Source organism: Dermacentor andersoni, chromosome 8, assembly GCF_023375885.2.
Source record: "Dermacentor andersoni chromosome 8, qqDerAnde1_hic_scaffold, whole genome shotgun sequence".
In the NCBI taxonomy this organism is placed as follows: domain Eukaryota; kingdom Metazoa; phylum Arthropoda; class Arachnida; order Ixodida; family Ixodidae; genus Dermacentor; species Dermacentor andersoni.
This window is the reverse complement of record NC_092821.1, coordinates 51,618,015-51,633,041: the sequence shown is the minus strand read 5'-3', so window position 1 is coordinate 51,633,041 and position 15,027 is coordinate 51,618,015. Positions and strand designations below refer to the sequence as shown.

At 49.1% G+C, this 15,027-nt stretch overlaps 1 protein-coding gene across 1 annotated transcript in view; it reads right to left on the bottom strand.

The window, feature by feature from the left end:
• The window catches only part of Pkc53E (Protein C kinase 53E), a 201,647-nt gene that overhangs the window by 16,832 nt on the left and 169,788 nt on the right, over nt 1-15,027 (bottom strand). The window lies entirely within an intron of this gene.

Sequence of the window (15,027 nt, the reverse complement as noted above, 5' to 3'; positions counted from 1 at the left end):
CATCAATATTATCGCGAACATAGCCTTAATAATCAAGAAATTGAGGTAACTGCACGACATGATTAAGACTCCCCCAGGGCATTCAAACACTTGGCCGATGACGAAAGCACTCCTCAGTTAAATTCTGTCCCTAGTACTGAACCACTTGTTGCAAAAAAACATGATTTTACTGCATTACATGACCAAATAAAATGCAACTTGTCCCGTTCTATTTCATTTTTAGAAAAATGAACTCATTGAAATTACCGCTGACAACGACGCGGGTGGTCGAAAGGTTTCGTTTTCGCGTGACTCTGCGCCAGCCACGCTTTCGCGTTTCCGTATTCTTGTCATCGCGCAGTGCCACGCTGCTTTTGGTGGCTTGCAACACTCGCGCAAACTGCAAGTAGCAGGGAATTCAACTTCCATGTGATGTCGCGGGATGCCCGAACGGTCTGCACCACTTGACCAAAAAGCAGCTGCAGCGCCGAATCCACCGCTGTCTTTCAAACTCCTTAAACTTCGTAAAACAGCGACGCTCTCCTTCTCCGCCTTCGCTCCTCGTTTCTCCTCTCTTTCACGCTCCCTCCTCGACGCTACGCCCCCTAAACCCGCCGCCACCTAGAGGAAAAGTCGAGGTGGCGTTGCTACACCGCTCGAGCAGCTCGAGCGTAGCAACGGCGCCAACATGCGCTCCTCCCCATTCCGTAGACGCTTCTCAAGCAAAAATGGCGCTAAAGCAAGATTAAACAAACGAAGCCGGCACGAGAACCGACGTGACGCCATTAGGCCAATAGCGACGCGGCGTCGGCCAGAGCGCGCGAGGTGGAGGAGGCGGCATTCTTCCAAGCGTGTCGCTACTTTAGGAAGTTTAAGGGGCTTTATCTGTCTTGGCTCGGTACCACTAAAGCCCCTCGATACACGTTTCCACCAACCAGGTTAAGTACCGCAAACCTACTCTCCTCCTCCACGCTCCTCTCCCACTCACCCCCTTAGCTTCCGGCGTCAAGCGGAACTTACGTAACTACAGCTTCCTGTTCCGAGTGGAAGTGACGCTATGCTTTTTAGCGTTGTTTACTTTCGCGTCGATGGAGAGGCTTTAATTGCACCAGCTGCGGTTTAAACAGTGAATGCGATTCCATCCAAGAACCACCGCCTATTGTAATCACCAATCTGGTCGTGTTCGCTGCTTCGCGTCAACCTGCGACGGGTTGTGCCACGAGAGGCAACGTACAATGCAATGTAGCGCCTGGGTGCTTGGAGACCACTGCCGTTTTTCATGCAATTGGACAATAGCGACCGCGAGCTACTACTTCAGCGGAATACAGCAGCTTGTCCCCTTTGCATTCTTCTTATGGTGACTGCCACAGCCCTGCTAAGCACGCGCTGGCGTCTCACCATCGTCTAACAGCAGTCAAAGCGGAAATTCACGCAGCGCAACTCCAGGAAGCGCAAACGCCGGAACCGGAAATTTTGAAACCGGAAATGCCGGAACTGGAAATGCCGGAACCGGATTTGGTGTGAGCGGAAAAGGCGGCGCACAACAAAGGTTGTCGCTACTTAAGAAAGCGGCAGTGGCGCGTGGATGGAGGGGCTTTAGGTACCACCGCCTGTCGGGCGCCGTTTTACTCATCGACTGCCGCAAAGGGTGGTGATGGCATATTAGCGTCACCACTCCCCCGGTAGGGTGGCGGGAGATTTGAAGTTCGAAAAAGGTATGCGGACTCTTCAGATGCAATTTGCTCATAAAATAAGTATTTTCCTGGCACGAAACAACCATGCTGAGGTTTCTGGAATGGTACTCAGTCCACGTCGACTTAGTATTTGCCTTTAGTGTCCCTTCAAACTTGGCTACCTTACACGTGCCTTGAAAAATGCAACAAAGGAATGTAAACTAACTCCTTACAAATCGCTAGTTCGCCCGACACTAGATTACCCCTCAACTGTTTGGTCCCCTCATTGCGCGCGTGACAATGACCATTTGGAATCAGTTCAGAAAAAAGCAATCAGATTCATCTATGGTCGTTGTATATGATCGCAGCTTTTCACCTTCTGCATCTTGCTGCATAAGATTATCCACAAGTCATCCGGCATTCAGGCAGCCTTCTCTTTTGCATCTTCGAGCGCACGTTCAACTAGACAAAACCGTCTGCCAAACATCGTTCCTTTTTGGCCACATATTGACTGTTGTAAATTTTATTTCTTTCCGCTTACGAATGAAATATGGAACAGTTTGGATGGTTCACTTCGCGCATTGCCATTTTAAGAGTTTGTCGACCAATTGCCTAATCATATCACCTGTTGATTTATTCTTTACTAGTGTCATTTCTTTTGTACATACTAAAATCTGTACCCACTCCTACTATATGACAATCACATCACCATTTGATTTGTTCTTTTCTATTGTCATTTCTTTTGTATGTATTAAAATCTGTACCCACTCCTGCTATGTCTCGAAATAGAGAAAGCAGTATTTGGAAATAAATAAATCCCTTCACAGAACAATCAGTCACACATGATACACAAAAAGCTCCCCTAGCATGGCGAGGGGCTTCGTAGCAAGGAAGCGCCTGAGGAAAGCGATGGTGAAGACACGAGTACAAAGGATGCGGTAGGACTTGGCAATTCGCCGGAGCATACCATTGAGGGACACCTGTCGCAGAGTTCTTGACACTGACTATTCGTTAACCACAAAACAGCATACATCATTCATGCTACATTTTCATTGCAACTACTCACAAATGGTGGTATGCTGTCCCACACGGTCGAACTTAACCACTTACTGCAGTTAGAATACATTTACAGGCTGCCGACTGCATTTAAGCTGAAGTCATTTATTGCTTTTATTTAACGTACCCGAATGTCCCTCAACATTGCAGGCGTAGATTACGCAACTATATATATGTCTTCTCGTTTATTATATTACGAGGGGCTCGAATCCGGCAACATTGATGCCTTCAGGTAGCATGTGTGGGTTTATTGACCAGTTGCCATCACCCAAATAGATCACGTACAATGGACGCTTGCGGTAGAAGGGATGTCACACATCAGCCGCCTAGGTTTGTGAGTGCTGGCGCTGGCTAACACTCCCAGGGTCTGTTCTAGTAGTAAAAACAAATACCCCAAAAGTGGATGGTAAAATGGCGCCATGGTAGCTCAATTGGTAAGAGCAACGCACGCGTAATGCGAAGACGTGGGTTCGTATCCCCCTTTCGGCCAGTTGTTTTAATGCGAACGCATTATATGCCCCATTACGCGAAAATCCGGTGTTGTCCTTGTCGGCGTGCCTGAAAGATGGTACCAAAAACGGCCGATGGCACGAAGAGCAAAAACACGTCAAAAGATGCTCGGATTGACGTCAAATTTGTCAGGCAGGTTTCTGTAAACAAAATAAATTAATGCCTTCGAAAAGAAACTTAGGCAAATTTTGGTCTGGGTGGGGATCGAAGCCGGGCCTCCGGTGTGCAAGACGAGTACGCATTAGTAGCTCCATGGTTATCGTCGACTCAAGCTGTGCTTAGTGCGTACGTCATTGCACACATCACGTAGCTGCCTCCCGTACGTCACTTGATCTTCATATTTCATCGATACTGCATCGACTGCGATGCACTCAGACGCATCTACCTCAGCGGCAGCTGGGATACGTGGTCGCCCACGGAAGCACGCCTCAGAAGACGAAGCAAGGGAGCAAGAAACACAAAAGAAGATGACAGTCACGACAGACCTACCATTAGGAATAAAATATAATTCATTGTTCTCCGGCAAAATGGTCCGAATGTTTCCAGCCTGTGGCCAACCTATATGCAAACACACACCGATTCAGCAGAAAGAACTTTAATGCATGTCGAAAACATCAGTCGAAAACATCTCACCTAAGCGATTATGCTTTCGCATTCCCATTTGTAAGCGATCTTAAATGTGTCTGCTGAATTTTTTGTAATTTACTTTCACTTACTTTATCATTTCTTTAATTCAATTAGTAACTACACGTAATTTCGACTACGTTGTCATTGGTGTCTTAGTTGGCTTCTTCTGATAAATATCGAGCCGCTTGGTTCCCTTTCTTCTCGTTCGCTACACACACACACACACACACACACACACACACACACACACACACACAAACACACACACACACACGCACGCACGCACGCGCACACTATAAAGGAGATTTATTGGGGTTCGTAGCGACCGCCGGTCCTAGGATGCACCGAGCAGTTCACGAGCTCGAGCCTCTGCTGCGCGCTTGATGCTGCCGATGCTGCTGACTCTGTGCGCACGCTCGTTATCTTCCTTACAATGGCACCGCGGAAATAAAGGAGCCATCCTGGCGACTTCGTTTTCTGGAAGGACTGTAGAATGGTGGTACGGCTTGAAACGCTGAACGTGAAAGACTTCGCGGTTACAACGTCGCATGTCGGACGGCGGCGTTAGCGGCTCAACCAGGTCATTAACGGGTGATTTTCGCTCGAGAACGCGGTATCGCCCGTCGTACTTCGGAAGGAGTTTTGAAGCGAGCCCAGGCATGCGGTGTGGCACTATAACCAGACGAGAGCGCCCGGGAGAAAAGTGGGAGTCGAGTTTTGGGCATCGTGAACGGCTTTTTGACGGTTCTGGTCGTCCGAGGTGAATCGGCGGGCCAGCTGGCGACATTCCTCGGCGTGTCTGGCAGCTTCCGAGATCGGCAGGCATTCAGATGGGTAAGGCCGGTAGGGCAGAATGGTGTCGATTGTGTGAGAAGGTTGACGGCCGTAAAGAATGTAATAGGGTGAGAATCCAGTAGTGGCCTGAGTCGTGGTGTTGTAGGCATAGGTGACAAACGGAAGAACGAGGTCCCAATTAGAGTGATCAGGTGAAACATACATGGCGAGCATGTCACCAAGAGTTTGATTAAAGCGTTCCGTGGTACCGTTAGTCTGTGGGTGATAAGCAGTGCTTGTACGATGAACAATAGCGCATTCATCAAGCAGTTGTTCGATGACTTCAGATAAGAAGGCGCGGCCTCTGACGCTTAAAAGTTCACGTGGACCGCCATGACGAAAAAGAAAACGGTGAAGTATGAAATTGGCGACCTCCTGCGCTGTAGCATTTGGTAGAGCAGCGGTTTCCGCATAACGGGTTAAGTGGTCTACCGCAACGATTATCCACCTGTTGCCGGTAGGAGTCAACGGAAGTGGCCCGTAGAGATCTATGCCCACGCGATCAAAGGGTCGGGATGGGCATTGCAAAGGCTGGAGTTACCGGCGGAGTTGTGCGGTGGCGCTTTACGGCGTTGGCACTCACGACAAGAGCGGACGAATGCTCGAACGAAATTGTACATTCCCCGCCAGTAATAGCGGTGTCGAAGTCTTTCGTAGGTTTTGAAGACTCCCGCGTGGCCACACTGAGGGTCGACGTGGAACGAGGAGCAGAGCTCTGATCGCAATATTCTCGGAATGACGAGTAACCAGGTCCGTCCATCTGGGGCATAGTTGCGTTGATGTAGTAGCTGTTCTCGAATCCCAAAATGAGGAACTTGGCGCCGAAGCGTACGTGACGCTAGAACTTTCGACGTATCCGAGAGAAGGTCGAGCAGAGATGCAGTCCAGGGATCATTATGCTGTGCAGCAGCGATAGTGCCAACGTCAAGAGAGGATAATGTGCTCTCGGAGGAAGAGTCGTGACTGGCCTTCGCGGGAAGCGGTGATCGGGATAGCTCGTCAGCGTCGGAGTGCTTACGCCCGGAACGGTAAAGCACGCGAATGTCATGATCTTGGATTCGCAATGCCCAGCGGGCAAGGCGGCCGGGTGGATGTTTGAGCGTCGACAGCCAACATAGTGCGTGGTGGTCGGTCACTACGTCAAACGATCGGCCGTATAAATATGGGCGAAACTTGCCAAGCGCCCACACAATGACCAAACGCTCCTTTTCTCTAACGCTGTAATTGGTCTCCGCCTTGGTTAACGTGCGACTCGCGTATGCGACGACGTATTCTGTGTGGCCAGGTTGACGCTGTGCCAACACAGCGCCAAGGCCTACACCGCTTGCATCGGTATGGATTTCGGTTGGCGCTTGAGGGTCAAAATGGCGAAGAATGGGTGGCATCGTGAGAAGACGGCGCAAGGTTGCGAAGACGTCGTCACACTCTGGAGACCAAGATGAGAGATCTCTAGCGCCACCAAGGATTTGCGTGAGAGGCGATATAATTGACGCAAAGTTTCGAACGAATCGTCGGAAGTAAGAGCAGAGGCCGATAAAACTGCGTAGCTCTTTCATAGTGGTAGGTTTTGGGAACGCAGTAACAGCACGTAGCGTCTCGGGATCCGGGCGAATGCCCTCCTTTGACACGACATGGCCTAAAATTGTGAGCTGACGAACAGCAAATCTACACTTCTTCAGGTTAAGTTGCAACCCGGCGTTGGTCAAGCAAGTGAGTACGTGCTGGAGGCGGAGCAGGTGCGTTGCGAAATCAGGGGCGAAAACCACAATGTCGTCAGATAGCAAAGACAGATTTTCCATTTGAGGCCACGTAGAACATTATCCATCATTCTTTCGAACGTAGCAGGAGCGTTGCAAAGTCCGAAAGGCATGACGGTGAATTCATACAACCCGTCTGGTGCAACAAAGGCAGTTTCCGGGCGATCGGCCTCTGCCATCGGAACCTGCCAGTAGCTTGACCGCAAATCCAGCGAAGAAAAGAACTCGGCTCCCTTCAAACAGCCTAGAGCATCATCGATGCGTGGTAATGAGTAGACGTCCTTCAGCGTGATCTTGTTCAAGCGTCGAAAATCAACACAGAAGCGGATGGAACAGTCTTCTGTTGTGACGAGGACCACGGGAGAGGCCCATGGGCTTTGGGAAGGTTGAATAACGCCTCGACGGAGCATGTCATCGACCTGGTCTGCAATGACGCGACGTTCCGTAGCGGACACGCGATATGGTCTTTGTCGCATCGGTGAGTGAGAGCCAGTGTCGATGTGCTCGACCGTCGATGCACGGCCAAGAGATGTTTGCGCAACGTCGAAAGAACGGCGGAAGTGCTGAAGGATTGAGAGAAGTTGAGATCGCTGCGAATGTGTCAGATCTTCGGCGGTGAATGGGCTGAACAAACCAGTCCATGTTGAGTCGGGTACGGAGAGGGCACTCAGTTCAGGGACGGCAGTAGAAGGCACTTCGTCGAGGACGGAGGCAATTCGTGTTGAATCGACCGACTCGACGTAACCAAGGCATTCGCGGCAGAGCAGTGATAGCGGTGATGAAAGATGATTGTAAATGGGCATCGTGCTGAAACCGGCGGCAAGGTCAATAGCTGCAAAGGGCAAAGGAAGCACTTTTCGGGTAACAAAGTGATGAGAGGGCATGAAGAAGACCATCCCGTCGGATATGGTACCACAGAAGACTGGTACGAATGCTGAAGAGCACGGGGGAATACAGGTGTCTTCTTTCACGACAATTGTAGCGGCAGGGTGAGCATCGACGGAGGCCAGGTCACCAAGGTGGAAAAGTTCAATCTCAGCCCGAGCGCAATTGATGATGGCATTGTGGCGTGAGAGAAAATCCCATCCCAGAATAACGGCGTGGGAGCACGATGAAAGAACTATGAATTCAATTGTGTACAAAATGGCCTGTATGGTCACACGGGCAGTACAAGCAGCGGTAGGGCAAATGGGTTGAGCACTCGCCGTTCGAAGCGACAATCCAAACAGAAACGTCGTTACTTTAGGAAGCGAACAGCAAAACCTGGCATCCATAACTGAAATAGCGGCACCGGTATCGACGAGGGCGACTGTAGCGACATCTTCGATAAACACATCAATGACATTGGCAGGTAAAGGAGGAGGACTTCGGCATGTAGACACTTGAGCAGTTCTTGCCTCAGGAACTACGTCGTCTAGTTCCCCTCTTCGTTAGAGACGGGTCGTCGACGCATAGGGGAAAGCGATCGGCGACGTGGGGAGGGTGATCGGAGGCGTTCGAAGCGAGGACGGCGATCAGTCTGGGAGCGAGCTGGTGATGGGTCGAAGGGTCCGTAAGGCGCATTTGAATCAGGCGGCACATAGGGCGCTCGGCGATAGTCATCGAACGCCTGCGATCGGCGGCGGCAGAACCTTGGCACATGACCGGGACACCTACATGCGAAGCATATAGGGCGATTGTCCGGCGTACGCCACGGGTTAGCGACGGCAGTGGTGGTCCAGGGGACGGGAGGGGGAGGGCGGTGCACAGGCTGCTGGAAGCGACGCACGGGCACAGTGCGAGGGGCCATTGCAGCAACCGTAGCATAAGTGACTGGTGTAGTCAAGACATCCTGCTGGTGAACAGTCGGCAGCGCTTCCGCGACTTTTTCATGAATCACGTTACGGAGATGAGACTGCAAAGTGCTGGCAGACTCCTGAGAGACGGACACCAGAGATAGCTGTCGTGCGACTTCTTCGCGGAAGAAATCCTTGATTTGGGTTATCAGGGAGGCTTGTTCTGGGCCGGTGGTTAGTCTGCAGAGTGACGCCGCATTTGGAGTGGGATGTCGATCGCCTTGACAGAGCTCGCTGCTTACGTAATTCATCATAGCTCTGGCACAAGCTGATGACGTCACCAACAGTGCGTGGGTCCTTGGGCAGAAGCAACTGGAACGCGTCATCATCGATTCCCTTCATGACGTGCTTGATCTTTTCCGCTTCCGTCATGGCAGCGTTCACGCGCCTGCACAAATCTAGAACATCTTCTATATGGCTGGTGAATGTCGCACCCGTGTCCAGTGCGCGTGTACGCAAACGCTGCTCGGCTCGGAGTTTCCTAACGGCGGGTCGATTAAATGTAATCGACGTATTGAACGCCGACCACGTTCGGATATCCCTCTCATGATTTCTGAACCAGAGACTGGCCACGCCCGCGAGATAGAATGATACGTAAGCCAGTTTATCTGAGTCATTCCATTTGTTATGAACGCTCACCCGCTCGTAGGACGACAGCCACTCTTCAACGTCGTTGTCGTCGGTTCCGCTGAAGATAGGAGGCTCCCGCTGGCGAACGGTGCCAGCGCAGGGACGGGTGGCGATGGAAGAGTCTGCTGGTCGGCGCCCGGCATGGCGGAGGGTAGCGTCCGAGAATGCAGTTCCAGGATGGTAGAATGGAACGTTACCCCGCACGGCTCCACGACTTATAAAGGAGATTTATTGGGGTTCGTAGCGACCGCCGCTTCTAGGAGGCACCGAGCAGTTCACGAGCTCGAGCCTCTGCTGCGCGCTTGATGCTGCCGACTCTGTGCGCACGTTCGTTATCTTCCTTACAATATATATATATATATATATATATATATATATATATATATATATGCAGAGAGAGAGAGATCTGGTTATCAGGTGTATGCCATAGTGGGAGGCTCCAGGTTACTTTTGACGACCTTGGATTCTTAAACAAGCGCCTAGTGTACGGTACAGGATCATATTATCGCGATTGCCTTTCTTAAGATACTTCACGCATTTTCTGGATCTACCCATTTTCCTTTCACATCAATTGGGGTCACTGGTTAGGCAGAAATTCATTAAGGTAGACATGTAACCTGTAGACAAGAGTTTTTCGTCGAGAAAGAGTCTTTCATGGCAACCGACCTGCAGATTTTCGCAAATAGATTTTCCTCAATATGCAGCACTACGCAAACTCAATCGGAATGGGGATATCGTCTTCTTCAATCATACACTACTGAAGTCACGTCAATGCAGCAAGCGAGCACACTCAAAACCACACGACGAGAGGCATCAGGTTCTCTACCTTGTCACAAGAGGTTGCTCCCAATTCCACAAATGGTAGACACAGAATGGAAGAAGAGGTCAAGAAAATTGGCAACCAAGTACGGAGTAATTGAAAGTGTAAATAGACAGCCAGGAATCAGAAAGAAATGATACAGAGACAGGGAATTGGATTCAAAGACCGAAAACAAGAAACACCATGGATAATTACAAGAATGGGAAGAAATTAAAAGGGAGAACCTGTACGATAACACAAAGGCCAATGCCTTACTATCTGAGGCTCGAACTGGTTGCCAAAGGACAAAAGCATACCGGAGCAAATATTCCCAACAAGATGAGGCACGTGTATGCTGCAGCCAAAAAATTCGGAGACGACTCAGCACATCCTTCCAGAAGCGCTTGGATTTAAAGTGGACGAAGGCATCAACCGGTTGGCAGTCGAGATAAGCAAGAGACGTTCAGAGTATTGGCGGAGGAAAAGCAGGGACGAGGTTGATCCAACCGGATCTGTTACACAAGGTAGATAGAGAAGATTTGAGGAAAGAAAGGATTAAGGAGATGTATACAAAATTGCTAGAATGAAAAGGATGTATGGCATGCCTCATTAAATCAAGCAGGCTAGGTGACTGTTTGTCACCGGCCCATTTCAAAGGGGATGCCAATAAATCATCATCGTCATGGTCAATTGCCCTCGGCGTTCGGAAGTGACATACAAGGCTTGCTAAACAATGATAAAACTTACCTTAGAGCCTAGGAAGGGGGTCCACTTTGGATTTAGAACATGGTCATACGCATGTATGTACCACAGTAAACAAAGACATAATCCGACTCCACGCCACGAACACCAACTCGATGTCTGCAGGCGGCTAACTGATAATATCGCTGCAGTGGAGAGATTGAACTGACAGCAACTATTTTATCTGTGACGTTTCGGTTTTGAGTGCCTTTATACAGCATAGCTTTAGTACACGAGGATCTTACTCAAGAATTTAAATTCAGGCGCTGATACCAGCGGTAAATTCAGCACTTGTTCGGCAAAATCAGCAAATCATTTATTACACTTGCCTCATAACTGAAAACGGAAATAACACATTGACAAGCCTAGTGCTCCGACCTCAAACCACGTCGTCCCCATGTTTCTGTCAATCACGATTTGAACAGTGCCAATATAACAACAAGGATAAACAGAAGGCACACTCTGCACTGCTGGCGTATAATAACTATTTCAAAATAGTCTGCATATACTTGCATATAAACGTTGAATAAAGAAAACAACTAGAAAAAGAAACCAACCTGTTATGCTGCATACGTCCCCCCTCTTTCTTGGGTAGTGCCAAAGACATAATAGTCACGAATTGGTCTTTATTTTTTTATCCCCGCATTCCCTTTAGGATTTTAATTCCCGATATTTACAGTTGGGTCATGTTTGTCGTATCGACAGCAATAATTTTGCTACAATTTTTTTTTTGTGTGTCTGTGTGTCAAGGTTAAGGCGGAAACTTATTTCACAACACACAAATGCAGTTACTGAACGATTTTCAGATCTGAACTTTTCGGACCCGCTCGGTTATTTGGACGCGCAGCACCAGTGAAAAACAGTTTAACGCCAAGAGAAATTACAGCCACCGTTACGTGAATATTTCGTGAATGAACTTGAATAATTCCGTTTGTGGCACAGATTACTATTGCCGGTTAATGGCATCCTTACGGTCTAGTGTGTTATTTATTAAAGAGTTAAACAATTTTCAGTATTTCTAACAAAAAATTTGTATTTTCGCCTCCAGTATCCTTTAAACTCTAAACTTGGCAGGTATGTATAAGTGCGTATTGATCTCGAAACAATGTAACCAGTGCACTGTGTCTTCCTTTTTCTTGGCACTGTAAAAATTTGATAAGCCAACAAACCTAACATCTAAAGCCATCTGCCGAAGACATTTCCTGCGCGTGATTTCATGTGCCTCCATACATGTTTCCGCGGTGGCGCGTAGAAAGAGAGGCTCCAATATGCCCAAGCCTAACTAAAGCGCGTATTGTAAAAGACTGCATAGAGAAGAGCTAACAGACTATACGAGCGCAGACTCGTCAAACTTGCTATGCAGTTCATAATGCCCATCTCCTCCCGCGGTACGGATCAGCGTCTTCACTGCATGGCAGCAACATAAGGAGCCTTCAGAGCCCTCTTGAGCGTATGAGGGCTCCTTACAGTAACAACGCTTGAAACGACAGCTTGTGTTGCCGAGTTTAACCAGGGAAGCACATAAAGCTAACGCTGCCGTGACTTGTTCAAAACTGCTGGGGTAAAGCGTCGGTATGGCGACATAATCGCTAACGTGCAGTCCTTCCTTTCGACGGAAACACTAAGGCCACACTAAAAAAGTTTCAGACGCATTATAATGAGAAAACGTATTCCAAGATGCACTACAAGCATTGAATTCAATTCTAGGGTATTACGTGTCAAAACCACGATTCGATTATGAGGCACGTCGTGGTGGGGAACTCTGGATTACCACGACTTGATTATGAGGCACGCCGCAGTGGGGGACCACGGATTAATTTCGGCCACCAGCGTATCTTCAACGTGCCCCCGATGCACCGGACACGTGAGTTTTTGCATTTCGCCCCCCATCGAAATGCGGCCACCGCGACCGCATGTGGCCCGCGACCTCGTTCTCAGCAGAGCAGCATCATATTAGCCACCGCTAAGTAACCGCGGCGGCTGCTATCAAGCTACTAATATGCTAAAAAGTGTCCCAATCGCAAAAACTTGAGACCTCTCAGGAAAACGCGGACACTTGCCACTGGTCATCAACAGCTCGTTCGCTGTACACACACCAGCGCAATCCCACATACCGCCAGGTAAGTAAGTAAGTGGTCCTGATCCCTTTTGACTCAGGGCAGGCGTTTCTCAACGCCACAAGAGATGTTCAGGGTACAAGAAGGAAAGAAAGTAATGAGAGAATGAACATAAAACACAGTTTTGTCACAGTCACAGTCTGTGAGTCCGTCTGGTTGGTCCGGTTTGTTGTATTCTAGGCTCCAGTCGCCTCGGATTTCACCAAAGCCACGACAATCCAATCCGCCAGCGCTGCCGGTTCAAGTCAGCGCGTCGCTGCCTGGTCGGCCGTCTTTATTTTAGGAGCTCGTGTAGCTGAGGAGGTCGGCATCCGCGGCCACTCGCTGTGATTGGGCGGCTCTAGCCGGGCGATATCTGTCTGGGGGTTTCCTTCACCTATTCGGCTCGCCTGCCCAGTCGTTCCCACTTTTCTAGCCGGATCTTCGTAGTCTCGGCGCGTGCAGTTCGGTCCTCCTCGGTGAGACCAGTCAGCGCCAGGCTCTCAGCCAGGGGGCACGATCGGGGAACTGCGGGAAGTCTCGGACATTGTTGTAGCACGTGGAGAAGGGTTTTCTGGTGCACTGCACAAGCGGCACGTCGGATCCACGCCGAATAGTTCGTGGCGGCGTTGGTTTGTGAGGAGAGCGCCAGTGCGGGCTTGAAACAGCAGGGCGCTGCCTCTGTCTCCTCAGTAGTCTGGTGATGGGCACGGTTCCGGCTTGTGGTGGTAATATAGTGCCAGGCTTTGCTTTTTTGCCAATGTCGTGCGCCAAATCGTTTTCTCAGCCTCATTGATTTCCTTGACTGCCTTGCGCCAATCTGCCTCAGTCTTAGTGTCGTGTTGTTTTGAATTTTCGCTGTATTTCGTGTCTAGGGACGTGTATTTCCGAATCCAAGCAGTCTTGATGTTTTTGTATCTTAGGTGTAGGTACATTCTGCGACTAATTTGTGTTTGCCATGAATTTGAGTCTGCCGGCATATTGTAATTTGGACCGCGCCTCCGTTGCCTCGTACGAGGACCAGCTCATTTCACCGCTTACTGCTGCATTTGCAGTGGCTATGCTGCCCTCTAGCAGCCAACGGCCTAGTTCTGTTTGGTGACGCTCCAGGCATTTTATGGTTTCACTGGAGTAGGCCAGCACATCGTCTGCGTATGTTGTCGCTGGTACTGCTACTCCCTTCCACAGTGTGCGTCCGACAGTGTATGGGTAATATGAATGTCTGGCCAAGTGCCAGATGCGGCCTTTGAGACGATTAGATTTTTTTTACTAGTGCTTTTTGATGCGGATCCCGAAAGTTTGGTTGGTCACAGAGTTATGCCGAGGTATTTGTATTCCGATGTTTCTTTGACGAGGTTCCCTTGGAGGGTGGATTCATTGTTAGTGTTGCTTGTATTTATCCCCATCCACTGTGTTTTCTCAGTGTTAAACCTTAGCTGGACTTGGGAGCAGATGTCGAGCTGGTGTTGGAGGTCAGCTGCTGATTCTGCTAGCAGCACATGCAATATCGTCCGCGAATGCCAGACATGAAATTTTGGTGTATTCTTGTTTGTCGGTCGTTATCGTGGACAGGCGGAGGCCTGGTCCTTCATTGTCTAATGTTTGGAGTAGTTGTGTGATGTATATGTTGAATAATGTTAGGGACAACAGGCATCCTTGTTTTAGTCCTATCTTTTGCTCGATTTTCTTCGACCTTAGTTCTTGTAGTGTGTACACTGCTGTGCAATCTGTGTATAGGTTCTTGAGCAGATCTATGCTTTTACAATCTAGTCCATTGCTCAGTGGTTTTTGCCAAAGCCTCGAGTGGGGCACACCATCATAGGCTCTTTACATATGAAGGAAAGCCAAATATAGCGTTAATTTTTCCTTATGTTTCATCTCCATAGCCGGGGTGAGAGTGAATATATGGTCACTTGTCCTGCGGCTTGGTCTGAAGCCGTTTTGAGACTGAATATGCTCTTTGATTCACAGAACTTTTGTAGTCTTCTGTTGAGGATTGCGCTGAACAGTTTTTGTACGTTGCTCAGTATAGATATCGGGCGATATGAAATTAGTTGTTCAATTGGTTTTCCTTTGCCCTTGTGTATGAGGATCACTTTTGCCTCTTTCCAAGCTGGTGGAATTTGACCCGAATCAAGGATGCTGTTGAAGTAGTCTAGTAGTACCTCTCTTGCTTTTGTCTTTAGTGCTTTTAGGAATTCGTTGGGGATATCATCAGGGCCTACTGCTTTTTGGTTTTTAAGCATGGCGCCGGACGATAGGTGGCGCTGTGATTGCAAAATGGCGGTACCCTCCATAAAACGATTTATTATCCTGCTACAGATGTACTGGTTAACGACTCTTTTCTTTATAGACTGTTTCACTAGAGCGATAACAGCAGCGAGAGAGCGTCCCCAAGGAACTTCCGGTCACGGGCCTCATCAGTCTGCAGCACCGGAACACAAAGCATGTTTTTAAGTTCTTCCACTGTGTGGAAAGTCTATCTTTAAG